Source organism: Petaurus breviceps, unplaced genomic scaffold, assembly GCF_028583685.1.
Source record: "Petaurus breviceps papuanus isolate PSGF00001 unplaced genomic scaffold, PetGlider_PUasm1.0 99, whole genome shotgun sequence".
NCBI lineage: Eukaryota > Metazoa > Chordata > Mammalia > Diprotodontia > Petauridae > Petaurus > Petaurus breviceps.
Window position 1 is genome coordinate 7,948,821 of NW_027187465.1, and position 7,018 is coordinate 7,955,838.

Genomic DNA, 7,018 nt, shown 5'->3' on the forward strand with positions numbered 1-7,018 from the left:
AGTTTCAGTGACATTAATCTAAGATTGTTTGGTTTTGTTAGTAGGAGTGTCCTTTGGTTGCTACCACTGGAGTTTCCTGATGCTAGTGAAGGTAAAATTGTAATTCCAGTGAGGAAAAAAGGAGGAAAGGGTAAATTTCAGAGTATCTTAATGACAGTCTGAAAAAAACCTGATGGTCACTTCAGAATCCAATTCTTCATTGTTTGTCTACCTTCACAATTCAATGGGCTTATTTTTCAATTCACATATGAAGAAATCCTTTGACATCAACTGCAGGTACACATATTAACCAATTAAGATCCATACTTGTACAGTGCAAGCATGTAAATCTTTATAAACTCTATGCCCAATCTGGGTTTTAAAGAAACAAATTCATTCCTCGAGAATTTTTTATTTGCATAGAATCTTCAAGTATTTCGTACACAGTTATCTTTCTCTGAACTGCTTAGCTTATTTTAAAGAGATGAGCAAGTCGATCAGAAATCAAAAAGACCTGGGATTCAAATTTTAGAGGTTTTATCTCAAGAGGTAGCATTGTATATAGATGAAGCACTATGAATCAGTAAGAGCCTGGGTCTGGCTTTGCTCAGTGCCTCCTCAATTTCGGCCCCTCCCCACTATCAGAATCACAATTGGCTGGTTTTATCGACTATTGCTCAAGCTCTAGAAACAGCTTTGCGTGGATGGTTAGCAGAAAGGGGTGTGGAAAGTGGGAGTGCTAGATTTGGCTGGGCAGGAATACATTGGAATGAAAAACATGGAGGGGGAGAGGAGAGACAGAGAGAGAGGGAGAGGGAAAGGGGGGGGAGAGAGAGAGAGAGAGAATGAGAAAAGAGGGAAAATGAGAGGAAAGAGGATGAGAGAAAGAGGGGAAAGAGAATAAGGAAATAAGAGAATGAGAAAAAGGGAAAGGGCAGGAGAGAGAGAAGAGACAGAAGATCAGAACATGAAAGCGGGGAAAGGGAAAGAAATAGAACAGAAAATGAGAGAAGAGAGATGAGAAAATGAGAGGGAGGATGGGACACAGGAAGGGAAGGAGAGAGAAAGAGAACAAAGAAAGCAAATAGAGAGTACAAGAGAAGAGAGGAGGAGGAGAAAGGAAAAGAGGGAGGGAGAAGGGATAAAAGGAGAGAAAGAGATGGAAGAGACAGGAAGAGGGAGAAATAAGAGGGAGAGAGAGGAGAGAAAGAGAGACAAAGGCCAATAACATCTTTATTGCCCATCTCCTTTTTTGCATAGGTATAAGAACAGACGTAGGACATTATTAAGGCCTTGAAGACACAGATATTCCCGGCAAAGCAGAATTGAGACCTCGTTTTATTTTAGCACTTTATATATGAGGGAGTTAAGTGATGCATTGGAGAGATTCCTGAGCCTGAAAGATCCAAGTTCAAATCTATCCTGGGACACTATCTGTGTATTTTTTGGACAAATTCTTTAACCTCTGCCTCAGTTTCCTCAACTGTAAAATGGGGATAATAATATTATCTACTTCACAGGGTTGTTGTGAGGAACAAATGAGATATTTATAATTCACTTACCACAGTGCCTGGCATACAGTAGGCGTTATGTAAATGTTAGTATTATTATTATTACAAAGTGCTTTCATATACATTTTATCATTTGACAAAGCAACCCTTTCAGGCAGCTAAGAAGAAGATTACTGTTTCCTCTCAGATGGCATAGCTAGTTAAGTGATGGAGTTCTGTTTTCTGGGCTCTTTCTATGATACCATGTTAGTAATACTTTTTTTCTCACTACATCTCACCATATTTTCCACCAGACCGGATTATCTAATAAATGCATGTTTCTGCTTCCCTAAGCAGCAGCACCCCCAGGATCTTGATTTCACACTTCAGCTAAGATTAATCATCTTCCTTCCTTTTCCCATTTCTTGGTTCAAAATTTTCAACTTTGCTTCTTTTCGTTCTCATGTTTCAGACAGTCAGTAACCATTTATTAAGCAACTAGCATGCACTATGCTAAGAGCTGAGGATAGAAAGGTTATAGACCAGGAGTGGGGAACCTTCGGCCCCAAGGCCACATGCGGCTGCACTTGAGGACCTAGAAAGTCACATGTGGCCTCACGGCCGAAGATTCCCCACCCCTGCAATAAACAGTCCCTGACCCCCAGGAGCTCACAGCCAAATGGGCCCAGACATGTATTGACCAAGTCAACATTTCCCAAACTGATATGATCATGGAATACTTGGACACTTGAAATATCAATATATTTATGGACAGAATCTATAAATGCTGACCAAGAAGAAAATTAAGTTTTTGATGATTTTGAGCTAATGCAAAGACAGAATTAACTCTATTCCATGCAGAATTTTTGTGGTAATAATAGCTATTTTGACACATAAGTAATTTCTGATATAATACTATAAAGAGTTAAAAATATCAGTCCCTTATTTTTGTGGCGTGGCACAAGGTTTGTTGATTGTGAAATGCTGTCCCATCATTAGTCATTCTTCAAGATTAAAAACCTCTTCCCCAAAACAAGAGATTGTTATTATTAGAAACCAGGGCTGACAAAGGGATTGAAAGTTATAAATAACAGCAGTTGCCCTTAGAAGAGAGGGAACAATTAGTCCAACATTTTGTCCTTCACCCTTTAAATGAAACCTCCCCACCCTTTAAATCAGATTACACCATCTATTACCCATAAGAACATGGATCAAAATCTCTCAGGATGGGAAGGACTTAGGGTTGCAGGGAGTAACCATTTGATGAGATCACAGACACATTGAAGTAGTCTGCTTTTCCTACTGGAGGCAGATTAGTTCCTGTGAATTCTCTGGCCCCCTCCTCTTTCTCTCTCCTGAGTCTCCATTACCAAACTGCATTTCGTGCCTTCCCTCTGATACACAGTTAAACAAAAGAACACAGTAACAGCTATGAAGTCATAGCAAACAGTTTGCTGCTCATATACATACACCATCACCCCACCCCTATGGAATCATCTCAAAGAACCCAAGAAACAAAATAGTAACTGATTGGCATTTGCCTAATTATGCCTCCTTTAAAATAATTGAGTAGATGTAAAAAACTGCAGAATTATGCTGTTTATAATAATAGCTGAAGCTGTTCTGCTTAAAGCATCATAAGAAGAGCATCATGGATGGGTAGCGAGGTGGCACAGTACCAGGCCTGGAATCAGGAAGACCTGAATTCAAATCCTACCTCAGATCTGCGTTCAGATTCTGCCTCAGATTTTACTAGCCGTGTGAACCTGGCTAAGTCACTTCACCCTCTTTGCCTCAGTTTCCTCATCTGTAAAGTGATCTGGAGAAAGAAATGGAAACCCGCTCTAGTATCTTTGCCAAGGAAAGGTCATGAAGAGTCAGACACAACTGAAATGGTATAGTAGATAGAATGCTGACCTGGGTTCAAATCCCACTCTGGCAACTATCAGCTGTGTGACCTTGGACAAATCACTGAACCTCTCTGTATCCCATGCAAATCTCTAAGGCTATAAGTTGCCAAAGGTCATTGGCAGAGGGATTTTCCTGACCAAGGAATTCCCTTCACAGATGAAATCATAAGTCTGGGTGAAAAGAGGAAAAAAATCTATTCACCATTATCATCTGGATATTTCTAAAAATATATGCTTTCAGGAGAGTTTTGTTCAAAGATCGATGCAAAATTATACTTGACAATAGCTGAAAGTTAAAAACTTGCTAAAGTACTTACCTTATTTAAGATTCTGGGCTGTGTTTGTTGCCTTCTCTTAATAGCTTAGAATAGCTCAAGAATAAAAGCCAGAAATGTCTTAGGAACTTTGTTCAATCATTTTTTTTTAAAAAATCAATGTGAAGACTCTAAAGCAAATCTTTAGTGCTGAAACACCAGGAACCACAGCAGCCAGATATGTGTAAGCTAATATCATACCACCGTCCCTTTGAAAGGAAATTTGATTTTTCTTTTAAATAGTACCATAGCTAGGTCATAGAATTATTTTAATTCCTTTACAATTCACTATTTTATTTCTTGATATCATTTTCTTTCTATAGGAAACTGTATTTGTATGCATTTTTCTTAGTATCAAATATCTCCTTCAAAAAGGTGATCTGTTCTTATCTTGGTTTCTCATTTTGCTGACTTATTTAAATCAGAGAAATAATCTTTCCTGTTATTTTACCAGAGAAACTTCTAATTGTAATCATATTGAAGTCAGGAAGACCTGCCTCAAATACTAGAGACCCTGTGACCCTGCACAAGTCACTTAATCCTCTTTGCCCTTAGTTTCCTCTTCTGTAAGATGAGCTGGAGAAGGAAATGGCAAACCACTCCAGTATCTCTGACAAGAAAACCTCAAGTTGGGGTCATGAAAAATTGAAAACAACTGAAAAATGATTGAACGACAAATTTTTTAAAAATGAAAGGGGCAATTCCAGAGAAACCTGCAAAGTTTTGTACCAAGTGATGCAAAGTGAAATGAGCCAAACCAGGAAAATAATTTCTGTTATGACAACAATGATGTCAAAATGAACAATTTTGAAAGACTCAAAACTCTTATCAACACAGTGACCAATCCTGATTCCAGAGGATTAGAGATGATATTCAATACCTCTGGAGGGAGAGGGGATGGTCTAAGCATGCAAAATGAGGCGTACATTTTTGGCCCAGGACACGGGTGGTATTTGTTTTGCTTAAATATGTTTTGAGAGTTTTTATTGGGGACTGGGGGTCTGGCAGAAGGGGTAAGGGGAAAAAAAAGAATTATTAGTCTTTGTTAAAGTTGTTTTAAAATTTTTTAAAATAAAAATGGTGAGCCAGTCTTATAATTTGGTCACAGTAAGGCCATGTTCAATATTAGTCTACCTTGCTTCATTTAGTATATGGACCCAGTCATGCTTATAAACCACAATTTTATCAACTGAACCCTTAAAAAGAAATTCAGTTAACTGTGTCTAGCACACATGTGACACTACGGCCAGTTGAATAATGCTAAAGATTTCTGCTCTTTAAAGTGATGTAAATATTGCAAAATATGGTTTAAAAAAAAAAAAAGAGCCCTCAGATCAGGAGACCTGAGTTCTGCCTCTATCTAGGTCATTATGTAACCTTGGAGAACTTACTGAATCCCTCTGGGTCTCACTTACCTCTTCTTTAAAATCAAAACAATGCAACTTCACATCTCTCTCCCCTTTCCCCACTTAGCAAAATCTGCTCCTCCAAAGGGATCTCGTATCAGTCACTTGTCTTCCAGAGGTTCCCAAAGTGGGCAATACTTCCCCCTAAGGGGCACTGGAATGATCCAGGGGAGCAATACTAGCCTCCAGTGTAATTGAGGGGTGTGGAATAAAAATAAGGGAGTGGTAGAAGTATAAAGAAAAAGAAAATTTTTGAAAAAATGTTTATTCCTGTTTCATCTGTTGTGTAACAAAGTTAAAGTTGTAACGATTACATTATTTTCCAAACAAACACAAAATGCAAGTTATAACCCATCAGTGGTCAAGTCCACCTACAGGTCTTAACAAGCAAGTGTTGGCAGCCCATTGTCAGAAAGTCCAGCACACATATGCAGGAATATGTGTGTGTAATGATTTGTTTATAATATGGTAACATGGTGCAATATTGTGTCATCAAAATTTCAATACAAGAAAAACCCACAAATTTACAGTAAATTATTAAATTTAAGATGCGTCATTTTAAAAATATATATTTTATATCTTTTTGAAATGACTCAAATTTTTTTAAAAAATTGTTAAGGGTTAAAGAAAGTAGATTTCCAGGGGGCACTAAGTAATTTTTTAAAAAGGGGACAATAGGCCCCTTTTTAAGTTTGGGAACATGTGCTACACCTTAGTGGGACATTGAATCCCCGAAGTTGCCTGGCTCTTAGAGTTTGGTTGGTTGTTTTGCTTTTTGTTTTTTAATGTAACGCTTTAAAACTCTTCTCTAATTGTGGTCTGAAAGGTTTTGCTCTAGTTAAAGGAATTTCAGACACAAGGGAGCAGATGAAAGTTTTGTTCTTAGTTTTGTTTTAAGAGAGCACACCAGAAGGAAACTTCTCAAACCTAGACATCCCACCATCCACACCTTACTCCAGCTCCTCAGAGACATGACTCTGGTTGGGGGGGGATTTGTAAAGTTTTAGTTGGGCCTTTCTGATCTATTGACATAGTCCCAGATTAATCATGTGTACAGGGCTGTGCATATGTGCACACACACGTACACGTCCTGCACTTCCTGTATTCGCATCCTGGCAGGGTAGTAGATGGGATTTGGCAGGAGGCCACAAGTGTCCGGGAATCCTGGCCACTGTCTGGTCTAGAATGCTCTTCTTCAATTCATCTAGTCCCCAGGGCCAATTTTAAAGCATTTACAATTTAATTATGCATTGTCTCCACATTAGAGTGGCTGACACCCTTTTTCACATTACTGGAGTGGACACTTCAGATTTCATGAAGTTTCATAGCATCTGGAAGTCTCCATTGGACCTCCGCCTCACAGAGAATTTACCCACTATCTATTCAATAGCTGGAGTGATTGGCACTGGGAAAATGCCCCACCTCCCTGTTTATTCATTCAACATTCACAACATTCAACAAACATCTATTTAGCACCTGCTACCCTCAGAACACTGTGGAAGGTGTTTAGGGAAACACAGAGAATAAATTAAACAGTCTCCCTTGCCTTTAGGGTGTTTACAGTCTAGCAGAGAGATAAGATACAAACACAGACAAAGAATAGCAATTCTATGTATGAACTGCAATGTGCAGTGGGGATTATGAACAGGACAGATTGGCATCCGTTCTTCCCACACTTCATGGGACTTTGGCCATATTCTGTCACGGCTCTAAGCCTCAATTTCTTCACCTACAAAATAGAAATAATAATAATAGCTATAGTATGCAGTGTGAGAGAAGGGGCACATTAAGAAGATCAGATGAAATGATGTGTTTAAAAGCACATTTGAAACCTTAAAGTGCTATGTAAGTGCTAGCATTAGCTGTCTGTCTATCTATCTATCTATCTATCTATCTATCTATCTATCTATCTATCTATC

At 38.6% G+C, this 7,018-nt stretch overlaps 1 protein-coding gene across 1 annotated transcript in view; it reads right to left on the reverse strand.

The window, feature by feature from the left end:
• The window catches only part of GRK3 (G protein-coupled receptor kinase 3), a 462,068-nt gene that overhangs the window by 189,992 nt on the left and 265,058 nt on the right, over positions 1-7,018 (reverse strand). The gene's annotated exons all lie outside the window — the stretch shown is intronic.